The sequence below is a fragment of the Ascaphus truei genome, unplaced genomic scaffold (genome assembly GCF_040206685.1).
Source record: "Ascaphus truei isolate aAscTru1 unplaced genomic scaffold, aAscTru1.hap1 HAP1_SCAFFOLD_133, whole genome shotgun sequence".
Lineage (NCBI taxonomy): Eukaryota > Metazoa > Chordata > Amphibia > Anura > Ascaphidae > Ascaphus > Ascaphus truei.
The window spans coordinates 166,119-172,264 of NW_027454207.1; positions in this window are offsets into that span (position 1 = coordinate 166,119).

Consider the following 6,146-nt stretch of genomic DNA (forward strand, 5'->3'; position numbering starts at 1 on the left):
AAAGAGCGCAGAGAGAGAGAAAGAGCGCAGAGAGAGAGATAGAGCGCAGAGAGAGAGAAAGAGCACAGAGAGAGAGAAAGAGCACAGAGAGAGAGAAAGAGCACAGAGAGAGAGAAAGAGCACAGAGAGAGAGAAAGAGCATAGAGAGAGAGAAAGAGCACAGAGAGAGAGAAAGAGCACAGAGAGAGAGAAAGAGCACAGAGAGAGAGAAAGAGCACAGAGAGAGAGAAAGAGCACAGAGAGAGAGAAAGAAAGAGCGCAGAGACAGATAAAGAAAGAGCGCAGAGAGAGAGAAAGAGCACAGAGAGAGAGAAAGAGCACAGAGAGAGAGAAAGAGCACAGAGAGAGAGAAAGAGCACAGAGAGAGAGAAAGAGCACAGAGAGAGAGAAAGAAAGAGCGCAGAGACAGATAAAGAAAGAGCGCAGAGAGAGAGCGCAGAGAGAGAGAGAGCGCAGAGAGAGAAATAAAGAGCGCAGAGAGAGAAATAAAGAGCGCAGAGAGAGAAATAAAGAGCGCAGAGAGAAATAAAGAGCGCAGAGAGAGAAATAAAGAGCGCATAGAGAGAAATAAAGAGCGCAGAGAGAGAAATAAAGAGCGCAGAGAGAGAAATAAAGAGCGCAGAGAGAGAAATAAAGAGCGCAGAGAGAGAAATAAAAAGCGCAGAGAGAGAAATAAAGAGCGCAGAGAAAGAAAGAGCGCAGAGAGAGATAAAGAAAGAGCGCAGAGAGAGAGAAAAAGAGCGCAAAGAGAGAAAAAAAGAGCGCAGAGAGAAAGAAAGAAAGAGCGCAGAGAGAAAGAAAGAGCGCAGAGAGAGAGAGCGCAGAGAGAGAAAGAGAAAGAAAGAGCGCAGAGAGAGAGAGAAAGAGCGCAGAGAGAGAGAGAGAGAAAGAGCGCAGAGAGAGAGAAAGAGAAAGAAAGAGCGCAGAGAGAGAAAGTGCGCAGAGAGAGAAAGAGCGCAGAGAGAAAGAAAGAGCGCAGAGAGAGAGAGAGAGAAAGAGCGCAGAGAGAGAAAGAAAGAGCGCAAAGAGAGAAAAAAAGAGCGCAGAAAGAAAGAAAGAGCGCAGAGAGAAAGAAAGAAAGAGCGCAGAGAGAGAGAAAGAGAAAGAAAGAGCGCAGAGAGAGAAAGAAAGAGCGCAGAGAGAGAAAGAAAGAGCGCAGAGAGAGAGAAAGAGCGCAGAGAGAGAAAAAGAGCGCAGAGAGAGAGAAAGAGCACAGAGAGAGAGAAAGAGCACAGAGAGAGAGAAAGAAAGAGCGCAGAGAGAGAGAAAGAGCGCAGAGAGAGAGAAAGAGCGCAGAGAGAGAGAGAAAGAGCGCAGAGAGAGAGAAAGAGCACAGAGAGAGAGAAATATAGAGCGCAGAGAGAGAAATAAAGAGCGCAGAGAGAGAAATAAAGAGCGCAGAGAGAGAAATAAAGAGCGCAGAGAGAGAAATAAAGAGCGCAGAGAGAGAAATAAAGAGCGCAGAGAGAGAAATAAAGAGCGCAGAGAGAGAAATAAAGAGCGCAGAGAGAGAAATAAAGAGCGCAGAGAGAGAAATAAAGAGCGCAGAGAGAGAAATAAAGAGCGCAGAGAAAGAAAGAGCTCAGAGAGAGAGAAAGAAAGAGCGCAGAGAGAGAAAGAAAGAGCGCAAAGAGAGAAAAAAAGAGCGCAAAGAGAGAAAAAAAGAGCGCAGAGAGAAAGAAAGAAAGAGCGCAGAGAGAAAGAAAGAGCGCAGAGAGAGAAAGAGAAAGAAAGTGCGCAGAGAGAGAGAGAGAGAAAGAGCGCCGAGAGAGAGAAAGAGCGCCGAGAGAGAGAAAGAGCGCAGAGAGAGAGAAAGAAATAGCGCAGAGAGAGAGAAAGAGCGCAGAGAGAGAGAAAGAGCGCAGAGAGAGAAAGAGAAAGAAAGAGCGCAGAGAGAGAGAGAGAAAGAGCGCAGAGAGAGAGAGAAAGAGCGCAGAGAGAGAGAGCGCAGAGAAAGAAAGAGAAAGAAAGAGCGCAGAGAGAGAGAAAGAGCGCAGAGAGAGAAAAAGAGCGCAGAGAGAGAAAAAGAGCGCAGAGAGAGAGAAAGAGCACAGAGAGAGAGAAAGAGCACAGAGAGAGAGAAATAAAGAGCGCAGAGAGAGAGAGAAATAAAGAGCGCAGAGAGAGAGAGAAAGAAAGAGCGCAGAGAGAGAGAGAAAGAAAGAGCGCAGAGAGAGAGAGGAAGAAAGAGCGCAGAGAGAGAGAAAGAGCGCAGAGAGAGAGAAAGAGCGCAGAGAGAGAGAAAGAGCGCAGAGAGAGAGAAAGAGCGCAGAGAGAGAGAAAGAGCGCAGAGAGAGAGATAGAGCGCAGAGAGAGAGAAAGAGCACAGAGAGAGAGAAAGAGCACAGAGAGAGAGAAAGAGCACAGAGAGAGAGAAAGTGCACAGAGAGAGAGAAAGAGCATAGAGAGAGAGAAAGAGCACAGAGAGAGAGAAAGAGCACAGAGAGAGAGAAAGAGCACAGAGAGAGAGAAAGAGCACAGAGAGAGAGAAAGAGCACAGAGAGAGAGAAAGAGCACAGAGAGAGAGAAAGAAAGAGCGCAGAGACAGATAAAGAAAGAGCGCAGAGAGAGAGCGCAGAGAGAGAGAGAGCGCAGAGAGAGAAATAAAGAGCGCAGAGAGAGAAATAAAGAGCGCAGAGAGAGAAATAAAGAGCGCAGAGAGAAATAAAGAGCGCAGAGAGAGAAATAAAGAGCGCATAGAGAGAAATAAAGAGCGCAGAGAGAGAAATAAAGAGCGCAGAGAGAGAAATAAAGAGCGCAGAGAGAGAAATAAAGAGCGCAGAGAGAGAAATAAAAAGCGCAGAGAGAGAAATAAAGAGCGCAGAGAAAGAAAGAGCGCAGAGAGAGATAAAGAAAGAGCGCAGAGAGAGAGAAAAAGAGCGCAAAGAGAGAAAAAAAGAGCGCAGAGAGAAAGAAAGAAAGAGCGCAGAGAGAAAGAAAGAGCGCAGAGAGAGAAAGAGAAAGAAAGAGCGCAGAGAGAGAGAGAAAGAGCGCAGAGAGAGAGAGAGAGAAAGAGCGCAGAGAGAGAGAAAGAGAAAGAAAGAGCGCAGAGAGAGAAAGTGCGCAGAGAGAGAAAGAGCGCAGAGAGAAAGAAAGAGCGCAGAGAGAGAGAGAGAGAAAGAGCGCAGAGAGAGAAAGAAAGAGCGCAAAGAGAGAAAAAAAGAGCGCAGAAAGAAAGAAAGAGCGCAGAGAGAAAGAAAGAAAGAGCGCAGAGAGAGAGAAAGAGAAAGAAAGAGCGCAGAGAGAGAAAGAAAGAGCGCAGAGAGAGAAAGAAAGAGCGCAGAGAGAGAGAAAGAGCGCAGAGAGAGAAAAAGAGCGCAGAGAGAGAAAAAGAGCGCAGAGAGAGAGAAAGAGCACAGAGAGAGAGAAAGAGCACAGAGAGAGAGAAAGAAAGAGCGCAGAGAGAGAGAAAGAGCGCAGAGAGAGAGAAAGAGCGCAGAGAGAGAAAGAGCGCAGAGAGAGAGAAAGAGCGCAGAGAGAGAGAAAGAGCACAGAGAGAGAGAAATATAGAGCGCAGAGAGAGAAATAAAGAGCGCAGAGAGAGAAATAAAGAGCGCAGAGAGAGAAATAAAGAGCGCAGAGAGAGAAATAAAGAGCGCAGAGAGAGAAATAAAGAGCGCAGAGAGAGAAATAAAGAGCGCAGAGAAAGAAAGAGCTCAGAGAGAGAGAAAGAAAGAGCGCAGAGAGAGAAAGAAAGAGCGCAAAGAGAGAAAAAAAGAGCGCAAAGAGAGAAAAAAAGAGCGCAGAGAGAAAGAAAGAAAGAGCGCAGAGAGAAAGAAAGAGCGCAGAGAGAGAAAGAGAAAGAAAGTGCGCAGAGAGAGAGAGAGAGAAAGAGCGCCGAGAGAGAGAAAGAGCGCCGAGAGAGAGAAAGAGCGCAGAGAGAGAGAAAGAAATAGCGCAGAGAGAGAGAAAGAGCGCAGAGAGAGAGAAAGAGCGCAGAGAGAGAGAGGAAGAAAGAGCGCAGAGAGATAGAAAGAAAGAGCGCAGAGAGAAAGAAAGAGCACATAGAGAGAGAAAAAGCGCAGAGAGAGAGAAAAAGCGCAGAGAGAGAAATAAAGAGCGCAGAGAGAGAAAGAAAGAGCGCAGAGAAAGAAAGAGCGCAAAGAGAGAAAGAAAGAGCGCAAAGAGAGAAAAAAAGAGCGCAGAGAGAAAGAAAGAGCGCAGAGAGAAAGAAAGAGCGCAGAGAGAGAGAGCGCAGAGAGAGAAAGAGAAAGAAAGAGCGCAGAGAGAGAAAGAGAAAGAAAGAGCGCAGAGAGAGAGAGAGAAAGAGCGCAGAGAGAGAGAGAAAGAGCGCAGAGAGAGAGAAAGAGAAAGAAAGAGCGCAGAGAGAGAAAGAAAGAGCGCAGAGAGAGAAAGAAAGAGCGCAGAGAGAGAGAAAGAGCGCAGAGAGAGAAAGAGCACAGAGAGAGAGAAAGAGCACAGAGAGAGAGAAAGAAAGAGCGCAGAGAGAGAAAGAGCGCAGAGAGAGAGAAAGAGCGCAGAGAGAGAGAAAGAGCGCAGAGAGAGAGAAAAAAAGAGCGCAGAGAGAGAGAAAGAAAAAGCGCAGAGAGAGAAAGAAAGAGCGCAGAGAGAGAAAGAGCGCAGAGAGAGAGAAAGAGCGCAGAGAGAGAGAAAGAGCGCAGAGAGAGAAAGAGCGCAGAGAGAGAAAGAAAGAGCGCAGAGAGAGAGAAAGAAAGAGCGCAGAGAGAGAGCGCAGAGAGAGAGAGAAAGAGCGCAGAGAGAGAAATAAAGAGCGCAGAGAGAGAAATAAAGAGCGCAGAGAGAGCGCAGAGAGAGAAAGAGAAAGAAAGAGCGCAGAGAGAGAAAGAAAGAGCGCAAAGAGAGAAAAAAAGAGCGCAAAGAGAGAAAAAAAGAGCGCAGAGAGAAAGAAAGAAAGAGCGCAGAGAGAAAGAAAGAGCGCAGAGAGAGAGAGCGCAGAGAGAGAAAGAGAAAGAAAGAGCGCAGAGAGAGAGAGAAAGAGCGCCGAGAGAGAGAAAGAGCGCAGAGAGAGAGAAAGAGAAAGAAAGTGCGCAGAGAGAGAAAGTGCGCAGAGAGAGAAAGAGCGCAGAGAGAAAGAAAGAGCGCAGAGAGAGAGAGAGAGAGCGCAGAGAGAGAAAGAAAGAGCGCAAAGAGAGAAAAAAAGAGCGCAGAAAGAAAGAAAAAGCGCAGAGAGAAAGAAAGAAAGAGCGCAGAGAGAGAGAAAGAGCGCAGAGAGAGAAAGAGAAAGAAAGAGCGCAGAGAGAGAGAGAGAAAGAGCGCAGAGAGAGAGAGAAAGAGCGCAGAGAGAGAGAGCGCAGAGAAAGAAAGAGAAAGAAAGAGCGCAGAGAGAGAGAAAGAGCGCAGAGAGAGAAAAAGAGCGCAGAGAGAGAAAAAGAGCGCAGAGAGAGAGAAAGAGCACAGAGAGAGAGAAAGAGCACAGAGAGAGAGAAATAAAGAGCGCAGAGAGAGAGAGAAATAAAGAGCGCAGAGAGAGAGAGAAAGAAAGAGCGCAGAGAGAGAGAGAAAGAAAGAGCGCAGAGAGAGAGAAAGAGCGCAGAGAGAGAGAAAGAGCGCAGAGAGAGAGATAGAGCGCAGAGAGAGAGAAAGAGCACAGAGAGAGAGAAAGAGCACAGAGAGAGAGAAAGAGCACAGAGAGAGAGAAAGAGCACAGAGAGAGAGAAAGAGCAGAGAGAGAGAGAAAGAGCACAGAGAGAGAGAAAGAGCACAGAGAGAGAGAAAGAGCACAGAGAGAGAGAAAGAGCACAGAGAGAGAGAAAGAGCACAGAGAGAGAGAAAGAGCACAGAGAGAGAGAAAGAGCACAGAGACAGATAAAGAAAGAGCGCAGAGAGAGAGCGCAGAGAGAGAGAGAGCGCAGAGAGAGAAATAAAGAGCGCAGAGAGAGAAATAAAGAGCGCAGAGAGAGAAATAAAGAGCGCAGAGAGAGAAATAAAGAGCGCAGAGAGAGAAATAAAGAGCGCAGAGAGAGAAATAAAGAGCGCAGAGAGAGAAATAAAGAGCGCAGAGAGAGAAATAAAGAGCGCAGAGAAAGAAAGAGCTCAGAGAGAGAGATAGAAAGAGCGCAGAGAGAGAAAGAAAGAGCGCAGAGAGAGAAATAAAGAGCGCAGAGAGAGAAATAAAGAGCGCAGAGAGAGAAATAAAGAGCGCAGAGAAAGAAAGAGCGCAGAGA